At 38.7% G+C, this 25301-nt stretch overlaps 1 protein-coding gene and 1 pseudogene across 1 annotated transcript in view; one reads left to right on the forward strand and one right to left on the reverse strand.

Moving 5' to 3' along the window:
* The window catches only part of SNX7 (sorting nexin 7), a 184757-nt gene that overhangs the window by 142014 nt on the left and 17442 nt on the right, over positions 1 to 25301 (forward strand). The window lies entirely within an intron of this gene.
* On the reverse strand, positions 24141 to 25011 carry LOC114116041 (CBY1-interacting BAR domain-containing protein 1-like; annotated as a pseudogene).

Raw genomic sequence — 25301 nt, forward strand, 5'->3', positions numbered from 1 at the left:
TTCTGGGAGGTGGATCATAGAGGATCCTGCTGTGATTTATGTCTGAGAGTGTTTTGCCTATGTTCTCCTCTAGGAGTTTTATAGTTCCTGATCTTACATTTAGATCTTTAATCCATTTTGAGTTTATTTTTGTGTGCGGTGTTAGAAAGTGATCTAGTTTCATTCTTTTACAAGTGGTTGACCAGTTTTCCCAGCACCACTTGTTAAAGAGATTGTCTTTACTCCATTGTATATTCTTGCCTCCTTTGTCAAAGATAAGGTGTCCATAGGTGTGTGGATTTATCTCTGGGCTTTCTATTTTGTTCCATTGATCTATATGTCTGTCTTTGTGCCAGTACCATACTGTCTTGATGACTGTGGCTTTGTAGTAGAGCCTGAAGTCAGGCAAGTTGATTCCTCCAGTTCCATTCTTCTTTCTCAAGATTGCTTTGGCTATTCGAGGTTTTTTGTATTTCCATACAAATCTTGAAATTATTTGTTCTAGTTCTGTGAAAAATGTGCCTGGTAGCTTGATAGGGATTGCATTGAATTTGTAAATTGCTTTGGGTAGTATACTCATTTTCACTATATTGATTCTTCCAATCCATGAACATGGTATATTTCTCCATCTATTAGTGTCCTCTTTGATTTCTTTCATCAGTGTTTTATAGTTTTCTATATATAGGTCTTTAGTTTCTTTAGGTAGATATATTCCTAAGTATTTTATTCTTTTCATTGCAATGGTGAATGGAATTGTTTCCTTAATTTCTTTTTCTACTTTCTCATTGTTCGTGTATAGGAATGCAAGGGATTTCTGTGTGTTGATTTTATATCCTGCAACTTTACTATATTCATTGATTAGCTCTAGTAATTTTCTGGTGGAGTCTTTAGGGTTTTCCATGTAGAGGATCATGTCATCTGCAAACAGTGAGAGTTTTACTTCTTCTTTTCCAATTTGGGAAGGTATGCCCATCTTGAACCAATCCCTGTGTCTGTTTAGTAATGTAACAGTTGGCCTTGGTTTGAGTTCCTGAATTCATCCCAAACAGGGAATGAGATTACTTTTAAATCCATTTAGTCCACTCCCAGCTTTATTACCAAAAGTTACTTTTAAATTATTTGGGAGTGGGCCATTTGATTAGGTCCTCTCTCAAATATCTTTGAAAGTGAAGAATCAGAAAAGGATTTGGTGCCCTAGTATTAGGGTGTGTCAGATAGAAGTGCAGCACACCTATGGACACCTTATCTTTGACAAAGAAGGCAAGAATATACAATGGAGAAAAGACAATCTCTTCAACAGTGGTGCTGGGAAAACTGGTCACCAATTGTAAAAGAATGAAACTAGAACACTTTCTAACACCACACACAAAAATAAACTCAAAATGGATTAAAGATCTAAATGTAAGACCAGAAACTATAAAACTCCTAGAGGAGAACATAGGCAAAACACTCTCCGACATAAATCACAGCAGTATCCTCTATGACCCACCTTCCAGAGTAATGGAAATAAAAGCAAAAATAAACAAGAAAGAAAGTGAAATTGCTCAGTCATGTCTGACTCTTTGCGACCCTATGGACACCAGGCTTCTCTGTCCATGAGATTTTCTAGGCAAGAGTACTAGAGTGGATTGCCATTTCTTTCTCCAGAGAATCTTCCTGAACCCAGGGATCGAACCCAGGTCTCCCGCATTGTAGACAGACGCTTTACCATCTGAGCCACCAATGGAACCTAATTAAACTTAAAAGCTTTTGCACAATGAAGGAAACTATAAGCAAGGGAAAAAGACAGCCTTCAGAATCTGAGAAACTAATAGCAAATGAAACAACTGACAAAGAATTAATCTCAAAAATATACAAGCAGCTCATGCAGCTCAATTCCAGAAAAATAAACTACCCAATTAAAAAATGGGCCAAAGAATTAAATGGACATTTCTCCAAGAAAGACATACAGATGGATAACAAACACATGAAAAGATGCTCAGCATCACTCATTATCAGAGAAATGCAAATCAAAACCACAGTGAGGTATCATGCATGCTGGTCAGAATAGCTGCTATCCAAAAGTCTACAAACAGTAAATGCTGGATAGGTTGTGAAGAAAAGGTAACCCTCTTACACTGTTGGTGGGAATGCAAACTAATACAGCTACTCTGGAGAACAGTATGGAGATTCCTTAAAAACCTGGAAATAGAACTGCCATATGACCCAGCAATCCCACTTCTGGGCATACACACTGAGGAAACCCGAATTGAAAGAGACACATGTACCCCAATGTTTATCGCAGCACTGTTTACAATAGCCAGGACATGGAAGCAATCTAGATGTCCATCAGCAGATGAATGGATAAGAAAGCTGTGGTACATATACACAATGGAGTATTACTCAGCCGTAAAAAGAATGCATTTGAAACAGTTCTAATGAGGTAGATGAAACTGGAGCCTATTATACAAAGTAAGTCAGAAAGAAAAACACCAATACAGTATATTAATGCATATATATGGAATTTAGAAAGATGTTAACAATGACCCAATATGCAAGACAGCAAAAGAGACCCAGATGTAAAGAATAGACTTTTGTACTCTGTAGAAGAAGGTGAGGGTTGGATGATTTGAGAGAATAGCATTGAAACATGTATATTACCATATGTGAAATAGATCCCCAGTCCAGGTTCTATGCATGAGATAGGGAGCTCAGGGCTGGTGCACTGGGATGACCCTGAGGGATGGGATGGGGAGGGAGGTGGGAGAGGGGATCAGGATGGGGAACACATGTACACCCATGGCTGATTCATGTCAACGTATGGCAAAAACCATTACAATATTGTAAAGTAATTCACCTCCAATTAAAATAATTAATTTAAAAAAAGATAGAGACGCAGACACCAAGACAATATTAGAAACATCAAAGATTTATGTAGGATATACCTATAAGAGATAAAGGATTGAGGAACAGAGAAAGGCTTCAGAGTGCAATGTGGCTCTAAACCTAAGAGGGAGCAGGAAAGGAAACGAGGCTCAGGACACAGTTCAGCCCTGAAAAAGTCAGGCCAGAAGGGAGCCCCAGAGCAAAGACAACTGTTGGGAGAGTCTTGTGTGGGCAGAAGTAGCCCAGCTCTAGTCCCTCTGCCAGGCTCAGTCACTGGCTGTGAGCAGCCCAGGGAAGGCGTCTGGAGATGTCTGCTAACTAGGCTTCTCATAGCAGGTCAGGGTTTGGAAGGAGACCGATGCAACACCTGGCTGCTGTGTAAAGGACTGTCACGCAGTTCTTCATTTGTCAGTTTCTGGGACATACAACAAGTAAGATTTTACCAAAACTTATTCAGTGACAATGATTAATTCTCTTACTCTTTCACTTAGAGGCACCTTGTTAAACAGAAAGGTTTGGGAACATTTAACTATTGCTAATTTTAATAAAAGTTGGCCCTTACAGTAAATTTTGATTAAGTGCATTAATCTTACATATGTTAACCATATATTTGTCATAAGTTTGGAGTTAAGACTTAGCTCATTCAATTTATGTATGTCTGTCATATGATCTAACTGGCAAAACCAGCCCTCATGGTCAAATCAGTTAGACTTTCTATAAGAAATCCTTTCAATTCACAGAAACATATAAGTTTGTATTTTTGTGGTAATCATCTTCTTTCTGAATTCTAAAGTAGGTACATGAGAGATACAAAATAGATGGAAGGATAGGTTCACAGATAGATAAATAGATCGGTCTTGCTACCAGTTTGTTATTGGATAAAGTAAAACAGATCAACTTTCAATATTATATTAAATTCTTTGCTTTGCTTTCCCTGGTGGCTCATGATAAAGAATCAGCCTGCAATGTGGGAGGCCCAGGTTCAATCCCTGGGTCAGAAAGATCCCCTGGAGAAGGGAATAGCTACCCACTGCAGTATTCTTGCTTGGAGAATCTCATGGGCAGAGGAGTCTGGTGGATTACAGTCCATGGGGTTGCAAAGTCAGACATTACTTTTCATGCAGTATAGACATTGGAGCAATGCTTTCTTTCATGATCATCCAGAGATGGATAAGATGAGGTCATGAACTAAAAACTACATAATTCCACCTCACCCAACTTTCTGAACATCTCTGCATTGACAAGAATACAGCATTTTAGATTGCATGCATTGTTACACATATATAGAATGTTTGTTTAAAAACTAGTGGATTTGTACCCCTGGGAAATTAACCATAGTACAGTTCAGTTTTGTAAGAGATATACATCTTCTTTATAAAGTGGGACAAGATCAACTGTAAAAGGGAGATGAGAAAAAAAAAAAAGTGGGCCTGACTTCTAGAAAAGTTTTAGAAGTCTAAAACTTCTCAAGGACTTTTAGAAGTCCCATGGACTTGTTTGGCAGTCTGCAAATATAGGTACACCAAAAACTACCGTCCAATTGCACTCAACTCACATGCTAGCGAGGTGACACTCAAAATCCTTCAAGCTAGGCTTCAACAAAATCATCACTACGAACAAAGCTAGTGGAGGTGATGGAATTCCAGTTGAGCTGTTTCAAATCCTGAAAGATGATGCTGTGAAAGTGCTGCACTCAATATGCCAGCACATTTGGAAAACTCAGGAGTGACCACAGGACTGGAAAAGGTCAGTTTTCATTCCAATCCCAAAGAAAGGCAATGCCAAAGAATGCTCAAACTACCGCACAATTGCACTCATCTCAGATGCTAGTAAAGTAATGCTCAAAATTCTCCAAGCCAGGCTTCAGCAATACGTGAACCATGAACTCCCTGATGTTCAAGCTGGTTTTAGAAAAGACAGAGGAACCAGAGATCAAATTGCCAACATCTGCTGGATTATTGAAAAAGCAAGAAAGTTCCAGAAAAAACATCTATTTCTGCTTTCTTGACTATGCCAAAGGCTTTGACTGTGTGGATCACAATAAACTGTGGAAAATTCTGAAAGAGATGGGAATACCAGACCACCTAACCTGCCTCTTGAGAAATCTGTATGCAGGTCAGGAAGCAACAGTTAGAACTGGAACTGGAACAACAGACTGGTTCCAAATAGGAAAAGGAGTACGTCAAGGCTGTATATTGTCACCCTGCTTCTTTAACTTCTATGCAGAGTACATCATGAGAAACACTGGACTGGAAGAAACACAAGCTGGAATCAAAATTGCTGGGAAAAATATCAATAATCTCAGATATGCAGGTGACATCACCCTTATGGCAGAAAGTGAAGAGGAACTAAAAAGCCTCTTGATGAAAGTGAAAGAGGAGAGCGAAAAGTTGGCTTAAAGCTCAACATTCAGAAAACAAAGATCATGGCATCCGGTCCCATCACTTCATCGGAAATAGATGGGAAACAGTGGAAACAGTGTCACACTTTACTTTTTTGGGCTCCAAAATCACTGCAGATGGTGACTGTAGCCATGAGATTAAAAGACACTTACTCCTTGGAAGAAAAGTTATGACCAACCTAGATAGTATATTGAAAAGCAGAGACATTACTTTGCCGACTAAGGTCCGTCTAATCAAGGCTATGGTTTTTCCTGTGGTCATGTATGGGTGTGAGAGTTGGACTGTGAAGAAGGCTGAGCACCAAAGAATTGATGCTTTTGAACTGTGGTGTTGGAGAAGACTCTTGAGAGTCCCTTGGACTGCAAGGAGATCCAACCAATCCGTTCTGAAGGAGAACAACCTTGGGATTTCCTTGGAAGGAATGATGCTAAAGCTGAAACTCCAGTACTTTGGCCACCTCATGCGAAGATTTGACTCATTGGAAAAGACTCTGATGCTGGGAGAGATTGGGGGCAGGAGGAGAAGGGGACGACAGAGGATGAGATGGCTGGATGGCATCACGGACTCAATGGACGTGAGTCTAAGTGAACTCTGGGAGATGGTGATGGACAGGGAGGCCTGGTGTGCTGCAATTCATGGGGTCACAAAGAGTCCGACACGACTGAGCGACTGAACTGAACTGAACTGAGGCTTCAACAGTACATGAACCGAGAACTTCCAGATGTCCAAGCTGGATTTAGAAAAGGCAGAGGAACCAGAGATCAAATTGCCAACATCCATTGGGTCACAGAGAAAGCAAGGGAATTCCGGGAAAACATCTCCTTCTGCTTTATTGACTACTCTAAAGCCTTTGACTGTGGATCACAACAAATGGTGGGAATACCAGTCCTTCTTATCTGCCTCCTGATAAACCTGTATGCAAGACAAAAAGCAGCAGTTAGACCAAGGATAGAACAATGCACTGGTTTAATGTACTCTTATTTAATTTATATGCAAAGTGCATCATGCAAAATGCCAGGCCAGATGCATCACAAGCTACAATCAAGATTACTGGGAGAAATATCAACAACATCAGATACATATGCAGATGATACCATTTTAATGGCAGAAAGTAAAGAGGAACTAAAGAGCATCTTGATGATGTTGAAAGAGGAGAGTGAAAAAACTGGCTTAAACTCAATATAACGAAGATTATAGCATCTGTTCCCATCATTTCATGGCAAGAATAGGGCAAAAGTGGAGACAGAGACAAATTTTATTTTCTTGAGCTCCAAAATCACTGCAGAGGGTGACTGCAGCCACAAAAGTAAAAGGTGCTTGCTCTTTGGATGGAAAGCTATGACAAACCTAGACAGCATAATAAAAAGCAGAGACATCACTTTACCGACAAAGGTTCGTATTGTCAAAGCTATTGTTTTTCCAGTAGCTATGTATGGATGTGAGACGTGGACTGTAAAGAAGGCTGAGCGCTGAAGAATTGATGATTTTGATTTGTGGTGCTGGAGAAGACCCTTGAGAGTCCCCTGGACAACAAGAGATCAAACCAGTCAATCCTGAAGGAAATCAACCCTGAATAATCATTGGAAGCACTGATGCTGAAGCTCCAATACTTTGGCCACCTGATGCAAAAAGCCAGCTCATTGGAAAAGACCCTAATGCTAGTAAAGATTGAGGGCAGGAGGAGAAGGGGGCGACAGAGGATGAGATGGTTGGATGGCATCACCGACTCAATGGACTTGGGTTTTAGGAAACTCTGGGAGATAGTGAAGGACACGGAATCCTGACTTGCTATAGCCCATGAGGTTGCAAAGAATGAGACACAACTTAATGCCTGAATAACAACAAAAAATGTCCCTGTGATTTTGCTCGTTTTTCTTTCTACTAATGAATTATTTCCTCCTGCCTTTCAAACTCATACTCAACCTTTAAGACTGACCTCAATGTTACTCGATTTTTTATGAATTTTCCTATCATCACCAAGAATCAGAGTTCCTTCCACCCTCCTTTGACACATTATAGATAGGTTTGTTTATTTATTTAAATTTTTTCAACTTTATTAAGGTATGATTTACACATAAAATTAAAGCTATGTAAGTGCATTTGATGATTTGATATATGTGTTCATTTGAAAAGATTCCCTGGCTTATTTCACTTAGTATACTGCCCTGAAGATTCATCCTTGTTTTTGCAAATGGCAGGATTTCCTTTATTTATTGATTTGTTTATATATTTATTAAGGCTGAATAATGTTCTACTGTATATCTGTTCATCCATCAGTGGACACTTAGGCTATTGTGAGTAATGCTACAATGAACATAGAGGTACACATTTATATTTCCAGATAGTGATTTTGCTTCTTATGGATATAAACCCAGAAGTGAAAATGCTAGATCCTTTGGGAGTTCTGTTTTTATTTTTTTGTGTGAAGAACTTTATACTGTTTTCTATAGTGACTATACCAGTTTATGTTGCCACCAACAGTACAAACACTCCATTTTCTCCTTGCCAGCAGTAGTTATCTCTTATCTTTTTGATTAGATATCCTGACAAGTGTGAAGTGATATTTTGTTTTGTTTTTGACTTGCATTTCCCTGATGATTAGTGATAAGAGCATCTTTTCATATACCTGTTGACCATCTATATGTCTTCTTTGGAAAAATTTCTATTCAGGTCCTTTCCCTATTTTTTAATCACATAGTTTGGATTTTGGCTATTGAGTTATATGGATTTCTTATATATTTTTGGATAGTAACACCTTGTCAGATATATGGCTTGCAAATATTTTGTTTTATAGGTTGTCTTTTCATTTTGTGTCTTCTTTTGTTGTACAGAAGCTTTTTAGTTTGATGCAATCCCATTTGGTTATTTTTGCTTTTGTTGTCTTCACTCTTGATGTCAGATCCAAAAAGTCATTGCAAAGACCAATGGCAAGGAACCTATGTTTCATGTTTTCTTCTAGGAGTTTTACTGTCTGGGGCCTTATATTCAATTCTGTAACCTGTTCTGACTTGATTTATGTATATCATATAAGATAGGTAGTCATTGTTATTCTTTTGCACCTGGCTCTTCAGTTTTCCCAATACCATTTATTGGAGAGACTATCATTTCCCCATTGTACATTCTTGACTTCTTTGTAAAAAATTAATTAACCATATATGCATGCATTTAAAGGTTTATTTCTTGTCCTGTCCCACCGTTCCTGAAATCTGCTTGTCTATGTGATCCTGAGACTACAATCACAGTAATAATAATTATTCTTTAATTCTCTGCCTCATATTTTCAACCTCAAACTGTACTGGTTTAAAGTGTTTAGAGAAAATAAGGTGATTCTGTGCATAACAAACTGAAGTTACATTTGAATTTGAGACTGCAAGATTAACTAAGAATTTGTTGCCATAGCACAGATTAGAGATTACTCAGATCTTAACTAAAGTAGTAGCAGTAGAATTTAAAAAGAGTTGCTAAAATGTTAGGAAAAAGAAGTCAGTTTTGTTTTGAAAGCAAAGGGAAGCAAAAGGAAAGCAAAGTTTCAGAATAAATTAAAAACAAAATAATGTGAATTGCTTCAGAGCCAACATATAGGAATGGACCTACTGAACTTGGCAACTAGGAAGTTAATGCTAACTATAATAAAAGGGGCTTCCCCGGTGGCTCAGACAGTAAAGAATCTGCTTGCAATGCAAGTGACCTGGGTTTGATCCCTGGGTTGGAAAGATCCCCTGGAGAAGGGAATGGCTACCCACTTCAGTGTTCTTGCCTGGAGAATTCCATGGACAGAGGAGCCTGTAGCCCAGGTGGGCTACAGCCCATGGGGTCACAAAGAGTTAGACACAACTGACTGATTAACACACACACACATATAATAAACAGTTTTGCTTATAACTCAATGGATGTAATTTACTGCAACTCAGTGGCTGGTCAGATAACATACTTAGATTCAAGGAAAACTGGAGAATATAAGATTTATTTGTATATGCAGTTTCCATAGAATAATATCAAAGTTCCATTACTAAGAAAAAGGGAAGGCTAGATATGAGGGAGATTGCTAGCAATACTGCAATGAATTCCATTTCCTATCACCAGGAATTTGGTGCAGTAGATCAGATTGAAAGACTAAGTGTTCTGAGATGTTTGCAGCCTTGATCCCAGAGTCATGCCTTGACCAGAGTCACTCTTGAAGTACATAGGGTTTCTTTCCCCATTATTTGTTTCTTCTAAATTATCATTGTAGTCAATTAATTTTGTCTTTTGAAATTATTATAAAATATGAATATTTTCTAGAGAAACATCACAGTAAGTTATCTTTTCCCTTTCCCTTCTTCCTCTTTTTCTCTGTATTATCATCCTTTCTTAAACTCATTATTTTTTTTTTGAAGTTTCATGCTCTTATGTATTTCCGTCATATTGGAATGCATTCCACTCTAAGGAATTCAGATTCTGACACTTAAAGGAAGGGAAAATTGTGTGCAATAATCAAGATGTCTTTGGAGAGAAAACTTTTTTGTTTATCACAAAGCCCTAAAGGACTCAAGATGGCTTGATGGCATAATTTGTATCATCCAGTAAACTTGAAAGGACTAAAATGGAAAATGTAAGCCAAAGAACTATAATTACCCACTGCTAAACTTTAAGACTGAAAAATATATAATAGCTGCATTTTCTGGGTTTTTTTTTTTTTTAGATCTTAGAACATACAGTTTATTTTATTTTTTTATTATAGAAAGATATTTTTATTTATGAAGGTCTTATACTGATCCCTTTTCTCTAACAGGTGACATTAGTTGAATGTTCCATTAGTGATGTGTTGAAAACCATGAAGAATTCTATTTAGGAAGACAGTATTTTTCTCCTCTTGAAGGCAAGGCTGCAAATACTTGAAGATTTGGGGGTAATTCCTTTTTTAAAAAATCCCCAAAGTCTGCTACAGGTAAACTTTATAATCTTTTTCAACTAAGAAGCATAATATATTATATAGTCAGGACATAGGGCCCTAAAAGCTGTAGAGAAAGTTTAACTTACTCTCTGAGTTTATGAAGAAACTGTGAACCAGGGACTTAGTCAGGACCGGCTCTAAATTAGTACCCAATACAAGGTGCTATTTCACCCATAGCCAGGATTCATTTTCATCCATAACCAGGATTCACAGGTCCAAGAGTCAAGTGACAGAAATAGAGATGGCACCACTCCCTGTGACTCCTAGTGACCCACAAGCAAACTTTTTGCTTTCTGTTCTCACAGCTTGATGCTCTACTGGCTTAGAGGGGTTAGTTCCAAAAGGAGGAATATTTCCATCAGGAGACACAACAATAATTCCGTTGAACTGGAAGTTTAAACTGTTGCCTGACCACTTTGGGCTCCTCATGCCTTTGAATCAATAGACAAAGCAGAGGGTTACTGTGCTTGCTGTCTGACTATGAAGAGGAAAGTGGACTTTAATAGAGATAAGAAAGAGTACGTCTGGAACATAGAAGATGCCTTAGGACATCTTGGTAGTGAAAGGTTGTTGCTGAACCATGAAAGACACTGGGATTCTTGGCCTCCAGAGGAAAAGAATTCAATCCAGGGCCAGAGACAAGGCTTGATTGCTCAGAGCTTTTGTGTTATCAAGTTTTATTAAAGTATAAAAGAGATAGAGAAAGCTTCTGACATAGACATCAGAAGGCAGCAGAAAGAGTGCCCCCCCTTGCGAGTGTTTAGCTGGATGTTATATAGCTATTAGCAGTCTGCTAATTAAAGAAAAGAAATGTCTCAAAACTCAGAGAATGGCACTAGGTGAGTCATCCTGGGCCATAAAAGGATTGACATGAATCTTGAAGAAAGGCAGATTTCCATACAAATATATAGTTTCATTAACATAAATTAGGAGAACAATGTATGAGTATGACATACTGGTTTGTCAAGTTGGTTCTGAGTCTTTAGGCAGAACTGGGCTCCAAAATAACTGCAGATAGTGATTGCAGCCATGAAATTAAAAGACACTTACTCCTTAGAAGGAAAGTTATTACCAACGTAGGGAGCATATTGAAAAGTAGAGACATTACTTTGCCAACAAAAGTCCGTCTAGACAAGGCTATGGCTTTTCCAGTGGTCATGTATGGATGTGAGAGTTGGACTGTGAAGAAAGCTGAGCACCGAATAATTGATGCTTTTGAACAGTGGTGTTGGAGAAGACTCTTGAGAGTCCCTTGGACTGCAAGGAGATCCAACCAGTCCATTCTAAAGGAGATCAGCCCTGGGTGTTCATTGGAAGGACTGATGCTAAAACTGAAACTCCAATACTTTGGCCACCTCATGCGAAGAGTTGACTCATTGGAAAAGACTCTGATGCTGGGAGGGATTGGGGGCAGGAGAAGGGGACGACAGAGGATGAGATGGCTGCATGGCATCACCGACTCGATGGATGTGAGTATGAGTGAACTCCGGGAGTTGGTGATGGACAGGGAGGCCTGGCATGCTGTGATTCATGGGGTCGCAAAGAGTCAGACACGACTGAGCAACTGAACTGAACTGAACTGAGGCAGAACTAACTTGAAATTAGAGTCCAGGGTAAATGCATAGTACATTAACATAGCTTAAGACAAATATTTCCTTAAGAAAAATGCATTGGTTAGCTCAAAGTTTGAGAAAAGTTAAGTGCAGGCAGAACCAGGTGTTAATATGGCAACATAGAATTTTAAGAGAAACCTCTTTTTAAATTTGTATAGAAAAGGGGAAAAAATATAACACTAGCTTGTTTCCTCCTGCCACTTAAGAGAGAGATAAAAAATGTTTAACACTTGCAGCCTATTTCCTCTGTTTCGAGACCCCTGGCCTTCCTGCCTGTTACCCTCTCAATAGTACCACATCCTGTGACATGGCAATGGAAAACTGTGACAGTCTGATTCAAGGAGGGATACCAATGGCCCAGACCCTTTAAGAATCAAGTTTTCGGTCACCTACCAGGTAAAAACTTCAACCAGTGAAGCTGCTTGCTGAAGGCAAAGAGAATACAGAATAGGTAATGGAAGAAGGTAGTTATAAATACCAGGTACAACCACAACCATGTAACCAGTTACCAAAATGAGGACCATCATTTTCATGAGTATTACTTCCTTATATTGTTATTAATGTTTGGGTATCTATTTAAAGCAAATATCTTTGTTTTCTTCCCTCTTTTATCTTTTACCATCAGATATATTGAATCTATATTACAGTATTTAAATATTGTTAGACTTACATTAAAATGTTTAAGTTATAAAATAGCAAGGAGAATAGTAAGCATTATCCAAGAGCTTTGCATATTCTGGGGAAAGGATGAACATCCTGTTCATTATACACAGGATACTTGTATCATGACAGGCAAAAGTAGGATGTGGTTATTGTCTTTATTGGGACTTAAGTATGGTTTAGGAAATACATGAGGGGCTCAAGATGGCCAAAAGTGGACTTGTGATGGCTGATTTTGAGTCAACCTGGTTGGACCACAGAAACACAAAAGATTGTAAGAAAATATTGTAAACAGCTGTATAACAAATTGGGGCTTCCCAGATGGTGCTAGTGGTAAAGAACCAGCTTGCCAATACAGGTAGACATAAGAAGATGCAGGTTCAATTCCTTGGTCGGGAAGATCCCCTGGAGAAGAGCATGGCAATCCACTCCAATATTCTTGCCTGGAAAATCCCATGGACAGAGGAGCCTAGCGGGCTACAGTTCATAGGGTCACAAAGAGGTTGTACATATGATTGAGGTGTATAACAAATTTGACAGCCTAGAAGAAATAGATGGATCTTGGAATCATAACAACTTTCTAAGACTGAAGAAATAGAAAATCTAAATCAATTACTTATACAGAGATTGAAACAGTAATAAAAATTTCCTCTAAACCAAAAGTATAGTACTTTACCAGTGAACGCTACCAGACATTCAAAGATTTAATACCTATACTTCTCAAACTATTCTTAAAAATTGAAGAGGAGTGAACACTTCCTAACTCATTTTATGAAGCCAACATCACCATCATACCAAAACCAAAGACAACACACACACACACACGAACACATGTGCACACACATCAATACACGTGCACACACATCACAGGTCAATGTCTCTGATGAACACAGATGCAAAAATCCTCAACAACATATTAACACACCAAATTCAACAATATGAGAAAAGGATCATATACCATGATCAAGTAGAATTTATTTTAAGGATGTAAAGATGGTTCAAACCAATCAGGATGAGACACTGTATTAATAAAATAAAGCATAAAAAGCATATGGTAAAAAGCAATCTCAAAAGATGCAGAAAAATTTGACAAGATTCAATACACATTTGATAAAAACTCTCAATAAAGAGTATAGAAGGAACATACCTTAGTATGATAAAGGCCATGTATAAAAACACATGGCTAACATCACACACAATGGTGAAAATTTGAAAGTTATTCCTTTAAGATCAGGACCAAGACAAGGATGCCCACTCTTGCCACTCCTATTCAACATAGTACTGGCAGTCCTAGTCAGAGCAGTTATGCAAGAAAAATAAATTAAATTCATCCATGTTGAAAAATAAAATGCAAAACTATTCCTATTTGCAGATGACATGATTTAATTTATAGAAAGCCCTAAAGACTCCACCAAAAAGCTATTAGAAATAAAAATCAAGTACAGTAGAGTTGTAGGATACAATATCAATATACAAAATTTTGTAACATTTTTATATGCTAACAATGAGCTATCAGAGTGAAAAGACAACCTTCATAATGAGAGAAAAATAATAGCAAGTGGAAACAACTGACAAATAATTTCCAAAATATACAAGCAGTATATTTTGTATATCATACAACTCAATATCAGAAAAACAACCCAATCAAAAAAAAAAAGGGAAAAAGACCTAATCAGACATTTCTCCAAAGAAGACATACAGATGGCTAACAAACACACGAAAAAGTACTCAACATCACTTGTTATGAGAGAAATGCAAATCAGAGCTATAATGAGATACCACCTCACACCAGTCAGAATGGCCATTATCAAAAATTCTACAAACAATAAGTGCTGGAGAGGGTGTGGAGAAAAGGGAACCCTCTTGCATTGCTGGTGGAAATGTCAATTGATGCAGCCACTATGGAAGACAGTATGGAGAGTCCTTTAAAAACTAGGAATAAAACCACTATATGACCCAGTAATCCGACTCCTAGGCATATACCCTGAGGAAACAGAAAACTGAAAAAGACACATGTACCCCAGTGTTCATGCTGCATTATTTCCAATAGCTAGAACATGGAAGCAACCTAGATGTCCGTCGACAGATGAATGGATAAAGAAACTGTGGCACATATATGCAATGGAATACTACTGAGCCATTAAAAGGAATGCATTTGAGCCAGTTCTGATGAGGTGGATGAATCTAAAACCTATTATACAAAAGAGTGAAGTGAGTCAGAAAGAGAAATATAAATATCACATATTGATGCATATATATATATGGAATCTAGAAAGATGATACAGATGTATTTATTTTCAGTGCAGCAATGGAGAAACAGACATAGAAAATAGACCTAAGGACACACAGGGAGGGGAGGAGGAAGAGGATGAGATGTATGGAGAGAGTAACATGGAAATTAACAATACCATATGTAAAAGAGATAGCCAAAGGGAATATGCTGTATGACTCAGGGAACTCAAACAGGGGCTCTCTGACAATCTAGAAGAGAGGGAGATGGAAGGGAGTTTTGGGAGGGAGGGGATATGGATGTACCTATGACTAAATCTTGATGCAGGACAGAAAAACACAAAATTCTGTAAAGCAACTATCCTTCAATTAAAAAACTAAAGTGCCAGAAAAACAGTCCCATTTACAAAAAGAATAAAATGCCTAGAAATAAATTTAACCAAGGAAGTGAAAGACTTATACTCTGAAAATTAAGACATTGCTGAAAGAAATTGAAGACACCAAAAAAGAAAAAAAAGAAAGAAAGACATTCTGTGCTCATGAATTGGAAGAATTAACATTGTCAAGTGTCTATGTTGCCTAAAACAATCTACTGATTCAATCCTTATCAAAGACACAGGACATTTTTCACAAGTTCGGTTCAGTCGTTCGGTTGTGTCCGACACTTTGCAACCCCATGAATGGCAGCACGCCAGGCCTCCTTGTCCACCACCAACTCCCAGAGTTCACTCAGACTAACGTCCATTGAGTCAGTGATGCCATCCAGCCATCTCATCCTCTGCCATCCCCTTCTCCTCCTGCCCCCATCCCTCCCAGCATCAGAGTCTTTTCTAATGAGTCAACTCTTCGCATGAGGTGGCCAAAGTACTGGAGTTTCAGCTTCAGCATCATTCCTTCCAAAGAAACCCCAGGGCTGATCTCCTTCAGAATGGATTGGTTGGATCTCCTTGCAGTCCAAGGGACTCTCAAGAGTCTTCTCCAACACCACAGTTCAAAAGCATCAATTCTTCGGCACTCAGCCTCCTTCACAGTCCAACTCTCACATCCATGCATGACCACAGGGAAAACCATAGCCTTCACTAGACGGACCTTAGTCGGCAAAGTAATGTCTCTGCTTTTGAATATACTATCTAGGTTGGTCATAACTTTTCTTCCAAGGAGTAAGCGTCTTTTGATTTCATGGCTGCAGTCACCATCTGCAGTGATTTTGGAGCCCCAAAAAACAAAGTCTGACACTGTTTTCACTGTTTCCCCATCTACTTCCCATGAAGTGATGGGACCAGATGCCATGATCTTTGTTCTCTGAATGTTGAGCTTTACGCCAGCTTTTTCACTCTCCTCTTTCACTTTCATCAAGAGGTTTTTTAGTTCCTCTTCACTTTCTGCCATAGAGGTAGTGTCATCTGCATATCTGAGGTTGTTGATATTTCTCCCGGCAATCTTGATTCCAGCTTGTGTTTCTTCCAGCCCAGCGTTTCTCATGATGTACTCTGCATAGAAGTTAAAGAAGCAGGGTGAAAATATACAGCCTTGACGTACTCCTTTTCCTATTTGGAACCAGTCTGTTGTTCCAGTTCCAGTTCTAACTGTTGCTTCCTGACCTGCATACAGATTTCTCAAGAGGCAGGTCAGGTGGTCTGGTATTCCCATCTCTTTCAGAATTTTCCACAGTTTATTGTGATCCACACAGTCAAGGCTTTGAGATAGTCAATAAAGCAGAAATAGATGTTTTTCTGGAACTCTCTTGCTTTTTCAATAATCCAGCAGATGTTGGCAATTTGATCTCTGGTTCCGCTGTCTTTTCTAAAACCAGCTTGAACATCAGGAAGTTCACGGTTCATGTATTTCTGAAGCCTGGCTTGGAGAATTTTAGCATTACTTTACTAGCATGTGAGATTAGTGCAACTGTGCAGTAGTTTGAGCATTCTTTGGCATTGCCTTTCTTTAGGATTGGAATGAGAACTGACCTTTTCCAGTCCTGTGGCCACTGCTGAGATTTCCAAATGTGCTGGCATATTGAGTGCAGCACTTTCACAGCATCATCTTTCAGGATTTGAAACAGCTCAACTGGAATTCCATCACCTCCACTAGCTTTGTCCGTAGTGATGCTTTCTAAGGCCCACTTGACTTCACATTCCAGGATGTCTGGCTCTAGATGAGTGATCACACCATCGTGATTATCTGGGTCATGATGCTCTTTTTTGTACAGTTCTTCTGTGTATTCTTGCCACCTCTTCTTAATATCTTCTGCTTCTGTTGGGTCCATACCATTTCTGTCCTTTATTGAGCCCATCTTTGCATGAAATATTCCCTTGATATCTCTAATTTTCTTGAAGAGGTCTCTAGTCTTTCCCATTCTGTTGTTTTCCTCTATTTCTTTGCTTTGATCGCTGAAGAAGGCTTTCTTATCTCTTCTTGTATTCTTTGGAACTCTGCATTCAGATGCTTATATCTTTCCTTTTCTCCTTTGTTTTTGGACTCTCTTCTTCTTTTTTTTTTTTTCTGGAACTCTCTTGCTTTCTTTTTTTTTTTTTTTTTTGCTTTTTAGTTTTTTATTTTTTAAATTTTAAAATCTTTAATTCTTACATGCATTCTTTTCACAGCTATTTGTAAAGACTCCCCGTACAGCCATTTTGCTTTTTTTGCATTTCTTTTCCATGGGGATGGTCTTGATCCCTGTCTCCTGTACAATGTCACAAACTTCATTCCATAGTTCATCAGGCACTCTATCTATCAGATCTAGGTCCTTTAATCTATTTCTCACTTCCACTGTATAATCATAAGGGATATGATTTAGGCCATACCTGAATGGTCTAGCGGTTTTCCCTGCTTTCTTCAATTTCAGTCTGAATTTGGTAATAAGGAGTTCATGATCTGAGCCACAGTCAGCTCCTGGTCTTGTTTTTGTTGACTGTATAGAGCTTCTCCATCTTTGGCTGCAAAGAACATAATCAACTTGATTTCAGTGTTGACCATCTGGTGATGTCCATGTGTAGAGTGTTCTCTTGTGTTGTTGGAAGAGGGTGTTTGCTATGACCAGTGCATTTTCTTGGCAAAACTCTATTAGTCTTTGCCCTGCTTCATTCCACATTCCAAGGCTAAATTTGCCTGTTACTCCAGGTGTTTCTTGACTTCCTACTTTTGCATTCCAGTCCCCTATAATGAAAAGGACATCTTTTTGTGGTGTTAGTTCTAAAAGGTCTTGTAAGTCTTCATAGAACCATTCAACTTCAGCTTCTTCAGCATTACTGGGTGGGGCATAAACTTGGATTACTGTAATATTGAATGGTTTGCCTTGGAAATGAACAGAGGTCATTCTGTCATTTTTGAGATTGCATCCAAGTACTGCATTTTGGACTCTTTTGTTGACCATGATGGCTACTCCATTTTTTCTGAGGGATTCCTGCCCACAGTGGTAGATATAATGGTCATTTGAGTTAAATTCACCCATTCCAGTCCATCTTATTTCGCTGATTCCTAGAATGTTGACATTCACTCTTGCCATCTCTTGTTTGACCACTTCCAATTTTCCTTGATTCATGGACCTGACATTCCAGGTTCCTATGCAATATTGCTCTTTACAGCATTGGACCTTGCTTCTATCACCAGTCACATCCACAGCTGGGTATTGTTTTTGCTTTGGCTCCATCCCTTCATTCCTTCTGAAGTTATTTCTCCACTGATCTCCAGTAGCATGTTGGGCACCTACTGACCTGGGGAGTTCCTCTTCCAGTATCCTATCATTTTGACTTTTCATACTGTTCATGGGATTCTCAAGGCAAGAATACTGAAGTGGTTTGCCATTCCCTTCTCCAGTGGACCACATTCTGTCAGACCTCTCCACCATGACCCACCTGTTTTGTGTTGTGCCGTGGGCATGGCTTAGTTTCATTGAGTTAGACAAGGCTGTGGTCCTAGTGTGATTAGATTGACTAGTTTTCTGTGAGTATAGTTTCAGTGTGTCTGCCCTCTGATGCCCTCTTGCAACACCTACCATCTTACTTGGGTTTCTCTTATCTTGGGCGTGGGGTATATCTTCACAGCTGCTCCAGCAAAGCGCAGCCGCTGCTCCTTACCTTGGGCAAAGTGTATCTCCTCACTGCTGCCCTTCCTGACCTTCAACGTGGGATAGCTCAGAACCAAAAATTCTAAAACATATATGGAACCACAGAAGACCCTGAACAGCCAAAACTCTCAAAGACAAAAAAGAGCAAAGCTGCAGGTATAACACATCCTGACTTCAAACTATATCACAAAGTTATAGTAATCAAAGTAACATGATACTGACAGAAAAACAAATATGTATATATCAGTGGAACTAAATTGACAGTCTAGAAATAAACTTACCCTTATATGAACAATTAATTTACATTAAGAACATACAATGGAGAAAAGATAGTATCTTCAACATTATTAATTATTAGAAAAATGCAAATCAAAACCAAATGAGATAGTACCTCAAACCTATCAGAAAGACTATTTTCAAAAAGGTGAGAAATGACAAATGTTGGTGAGGAGGTGGAGAAAGGAATCCTCTTGCACTGTTGGTAGGAACCTGAATTGGTCCAGCCAGCATGGAAGACAGAATGGAGATGCCTCCTTATATTAAGAATTGAAGTACCATATTGTTCACCTATCCCTTTTCTGGGATATTTATGAATATGAAAAATGTATATGAAAGAATATGTTTTCAAAGAATATGAAAACAGTAATCAAAAATGATATTTGCACCCCCCATGTTCATTGATGCAGTATTTATGATATCAAGATATGGAAACAACTTAAATGCCCATTATGGGATGAATGGATAAAGGTGGTGTTATATAGGTATATATATTTTACCATAAAAAAAGAGGAAATCATGCCATTTGTCACAACATGGATGGACCTTGAGGGTATTAGATCATGTGAAATAAATGGAGAAAAACAATTGCTGTATGATTTCACTCATATGTAGAATATGAAAAATAATAAGCAAATAAAAACAAAAGAAATGAATAAACCAAATGAAAACAAATAAGTAGATACAGAGAACAGTGTAGTGGTTACCAGAAAGTAACCACTAGTAAATCGGTAAAGGAATTCAACTATATTCTGACCAATGAAAACTAAATTTTGGGTGGTGAGCATGTATATATATAGGCTACCCTGGTGGCTCAGATGGTGAAGTGTCTGTCTGCAATGCAGGAGACCCAGGTTCGATCCGATCCCTGGGTTGGGAAGATCCCCTGGGGAAGGAAACGCAGTCCTCTCCAGTACTCTTGCCTGGAAAATCCCATGGACAGAGGAGCCTGGTAGTCTACAGTCCAGGGGGTTGCAAAGAGTTGGACATGACGGAGCGACTTCACTTTCACGTGTGTGTGTGTGTATACACATTAAAATGAAAACCTACATAATGTTGTAGGTCAATGTTACTTTAATTAAAAAATACAGTACAGTCATGGAAATATTAACAATCAGAGAAAGAAACTTTATTACAAATTTGGTAGAGTTAATTTATTCCTTTTAGCTTTCAGAAATATTTCATAAAAGTAGATGGCACAGACTCTAATGTATAATCTTGTTGTGAGTGGGTGGTAATACATTGAGATATCTGACACCCAGTTGTTAGAAGATCAGAAAAATGCAAAGTCTAACTGAAAGGCTAATTGTGTTTTGTGTCACAGGTGGCATCGCAGCAAAGGGGAGGCACACCGTGGGGGAAGAACACACTTTCTGAAGGCTGAGAGCCATTCACTTTGCAGTATGTCCAAACAAATCTTACAGAGAAGAATAACTTTGTTCCACCTTCCTTACCTTCATTCAGGAATTTAATAATTCATTCATCAAAAGATCTTTTAAAATACATGAAAGGAAAATAATTTATTGATATACTATTCCAACAATATTTCTCTGGTTTCAGTACAGGAAGCAAAGACACTGGACATTAATTGATTCAATGAGTATCAGACTCTTCTCTCTTACCACTCAACTTTTCTTGACTCAACTGCTAGGTTGCACTTTCAAGAGCTGTTATCAGTTGGACATATGGCTCTCAGTCTTTTGAATCCAATTTGGTTGAAACAATCAAACAGAATGCTGTACGGAGGGTGAAGAGGTGGAGAAAGTCATCCACTAATTCCAGATGTTTACGGGTCACTGCCCTCACCAGCATACAGGCTGCAGAGCTTTATCGCTGCTATTTTTCAAGCCCATAATTCTTTTGGGTTATGGCCCCAATAAGTCTGATACAGAACTTTGATAACAATATAATATTGATTCTGAAATGATGTGTTTTAAATACTGTATACTTGATCCTTGGAAGCCTGGTTGCCTCAACAAATTTGTTGGCTATAAACTATTCTGGGGTTTTTTTTTTTTTCCGTTATGAATCTTGAGTAAAATCAAAGGCTATGAGATCACAGTCCTCTTTCAGAGAAAAAAACAAACAAACATTAAGGTTAGGTAATCCTGTTTGATTTTATTAGTAACAATGGATAATATTTTCAATAATGGATAAAAATGTTAATGTGTCAATAAATTTACACACATAAAAGTCTTTACTTGATGAGACCAAAGCAGTTATTATTATTACTTTTAAATAAGCGGAAAAGTGAAATCTGTATATTATCTCACATAGCAATCAGTATGATTCACACCAAAGTCTGTGCTCTTAGTGTTACTGTCTCAGTCATGTCTGACTTTTGCAATCCCGTGGACTATAGCCTGCCAGACTTCTCTGTCCATGGAATTCTCTAGGCAACAGTACTGAAGTGGATAGCCATTCCTTTCTCCAGCAGATTTTCCCCACCCGGGGAAAGAACCCAAGTCTCGTGCATTGCAGGCAGATTCTTTATCATCTGAGCTACCAGAGAAGCCCCCTCCTCTAAACTGCCTTCCCTATAGAGAACTCCAGGTCTTTGTTTTTGATAAGCACAAGTTACTCAGCATTTCCCTGAAGCATAGAGTCTACAGTGGTGGGGAGCCTTGGCATTCTCCAGCTAAATGCCTTGGAAAAGGATGAGGGTGGCAGGCAGTAGGAGAAAGAGGCACTGCTGCCGGCCATAGCCAGGATCTTTCCCCTTTAGAAACCCTGCTGAGTGGAACGTGAATGTGAAGTCGCTCAGTCGTGTCCGACTCTTTGTGACCCCATGGACTGTAGCCTACCAGGCTCCTCTGTTCATGGGATTTTCCAGGCAATAGTACTGGAGTGGATTGCCATTTCCTTCTCCAAGGAATCTTCCTGACCCAGGGATCGAACCCGAGTCTCCCACATCGTAGACAGACTCTTTACCGTCTGCAATCTCAGCCAAAAGGCCGAGAAGCAATAAGGGAGGAGGAAATTTCAAGTCAACCGGTTTGGCAATCCAACCAGTCCATCCTAAAGGAGATCAGTCCTGGATGTTCATGGAAAGGACTGATGTTGAAGCTGAAACTCCAATACTTTGGCCACCTGATGGGAAAAGCTGACTCATTTGAAAAGACCCTGATGCTGGGAAAGATTGAGGGCAGGAGGAGAAGGGGACAACAGAGGATGAGATGGTTGGATGGCATCACCGATTCAATGCACATGGGTTTGGGTGGACTCCAGGAGTTGGTGATGGACAGGGAGGCCTGGCATGCTGTGGTTCATTGGGTTTCAAAGAGTCGGAGACGACTGAGCGACTGAACTGAACTGAATTTGGTGATCTACCAGGTAGGACTGAGAACTAACTTACAATAGATGTGCTTGGATAGGCTTTTATCTTGTAGCTGTGTGAAGTTTCTTCACTTCCTAAAACATATGTACAGTTAGGGAATGTGTTAGCTGAATGTTAAACTCAAATTATGTGAAACTATGAAACATGACATTTAGATTGTATTGGGTTGGAATATTTCCAATAATTGAAAATATTCATTGGGGTTTTTCTTTAAGATCTTATGGAAAAACCCAAATGAACATTTTCACCAACCCAGTAGTTTTGTCTTACTTTTAACCCAGCCCCCATCTTAGACCATGTTGCTTCCTTTCTAATACTCAGTTCAGCCTGTGTTTTTTTCTTAATGAAAAACATGAAGTTAGGAGGGAAATGGGGATAGGGAAGGTACAATTATCAATACCACTCTAAACTACAAGATTTCAGAGAAACTGTGCTATTCTTCCAAGTTAGTCTCTTTCAAAGTGTCTTAATGTACAAAATAACAGTCTGAGCAAAAACCTCAATTCTGACTATTAAGAAGTTTGAAGCAGGCCTATTAGTACTATTGTGCTTACTGACCTTTCAATGACAAGGAGTGCCAAGATATACTTTGTAAATCCAGCATACATGTACTAACCTATTTATTGAATGCCATTCAAGATTTCTACTCCAGCTTTGCCATGGTCCTTTGGTAAATATTAGACCACTTTCCTATTGGAGAAGGAAATGGCAACCCACTCCAGTATTCTTGCCTGGAGAATCCCATGGACAGAGGAGCCTGGTGGGCTGCTGTCCATGGGGTCACATAGGGTTGGACACAGCTGAAGTGACTTAGCATGCATGCATACATTGGAGAAGGAAATGGCAACCCACTATAGTATTCTTGCCTGGAGAATCTCAGGGACAGAAGAGCCTGGTGGGCTGCCGTCTACGGGGTCACAAAGAGTCAGACACAACTTAAGCGGCTTAGCAGCAGCAGCAGCAGACCACTTTCCTACTGGTGTTTCTTTTTATTTAGTTAATATGAGTGTTCTATTCATGATACCAACAGGGGGTTGTTATTCTAAGTTCTAAATGTGATTTCCTCACTTGATACTGTGTTGCAAAAATGCATTTCATAGACTATTTGCAATCACAGATTATTTCTTCAAATACCAAAGACACTTTAGCTCTAAGGAGCTTAAATACTGTATCTTCAAAATCCTTTGATTAAAAAACATTAGAAGAAAAGAAGGGATTCACAAGTGTTTTTTCAGTGCTCTCCAAACCCCACAGCACTCTACACGAGATTATTCCCAGATTGTCTATGACTCCAGATACAACCAGTTCAACTTTTGATTGACTTCGTGATTCATTTCAGTGAAACAACCTGTCAGTTTCATATTATATAATGGTCTAACCAATTTAACTGAATTGCTAGGGAGTTTGAAGCAACCAAGCAATCAACCCAGGCAAAGCAGTTAAAGTGATTTTACCTATAGGTACAGTCTGAGCGTTTGATATGAGGTTCTGTAAGCTGGTATGCTTTATCTACACAAAAATTATGTTTTCTTTATTATAAAATATCCCTATTGTTTCAGCCTGTATATTCTTCTAAAGTTAAGTTTACATAGAAACATCCTGAATTTTATTTTTTATTTATTTATATTTTCATTGGTCAGCGTAAATTTCCTTTAATAATTTCTCCATTTCCAGTAGAATTTCATTTTTGAGGTTTAACATATCAAACCAGTATAAACTTTTACAGTTTTAGTAGATCTGGCTTCCCAGTTATTTAAGACAGAAAATGGAAATGCAAAGTTTACTTAAGAAATTTAATTGTTTCTTCTGTAATGTCTGTCTTCCTCCTCTTCATCAATCATCTTGGCTTGCCTGTCATTTCTTAGTCGACAGGTAGATACCTGTCCTGTTCCAGATAAACACTTAGCTGACAGGGATTTCTGAAGAGATGCCTTTGATTTGCTCTTACGATATCTAAACAAGGTAAATCATCTGGTGGATACAGAGAATTTCGGAAAACCTCCAAGTCTTCATTAGTCTTTTGTTTATTTTGGTAGATAGCAGTGTAGACCTCTACAGCTTCACTGTGAAATAACATTTCAATAGTGATAGATTCTGAAAATATAGTCTTTATATCCTTTATTTTCTGCTTTTGAAAATTGTCAGTAGTTTCCTCCAGATGATGAGTTGTTCAGATAGCATCCACTGTAGCTCTTTGTAATTCAGTTTCTGCCTGTGAAATAACATGTCAATCAGATGGGTTTCTCTGATGTGTTCTTTCTAACTGAGTTAACTGTTTAGCTTCTTGATTCCTTGCTGTTAATATTGCTTTGAGTCATCTAATTTTATTTTTACAATGGTTCCGTAAGCTTTCAAAGGTTCAACTAATACTTTGACTTCAAATCTTTCAACTTCTGCCTGTCAATAATCCTGAAGTCTAGCAAACTCATCAGCAAAGTTTTTCAGAACCCTCTTTAATTTGGGGTCTCTGTAGAGACATACACATTGATATCATTCACCAGGAGTTCTGCTTTGTGTCACAGTCCGGCAGTTTTCTGCACGTAAGCAGCAGAGATTCAGCACAGCTCCCCAAAATGCTTTTCCACATTTGTGATAGCATCTTGGAATTGTCTGGTTTGGATGTCCTAGTTTCCCAAGCTGAGTCTCAACATCTTGCCTCACACATGACTGGAGACTCTGGGCTAATGACAGGGGCTCCAAGGCACCCAGGCCCATCCTGAATTTTAAGAAAAAATAAATGTAAAATAAAGAATTTCTACATTTATCTTTGTGGTTGGTTTAGTCGCTAAGTTGTATCCCACTTTTGTGATCCCATGGATGATAGCCCTCCAGGCTCTTCTGTCCGTGGGATTTTCCAGGCCAGAATATTAGAGTGGGCTGCCATTTCCTACTCCAATAGTTTATTGAAAAGGACTCTAATTTGGCAGTAAAATCCAAAATT

This window comes from Ovis aries, chromosome 1 (genome assembly GCF_016772045.2).
Source record: "Ovis aries strain OAR_USU_Benz2616 breed Rambouillet chromosome 1, ARS-UI_Ramb_v3.0, whole genome shotgun sequence".
In the NCBI taxonomy this organism is placed as follows: domain Eukaryota; kingdom Metazoa; phylum Chordata; class Mammalia; order Artiodactyla; family Bovidae; genus Ovis; species Ovis aries.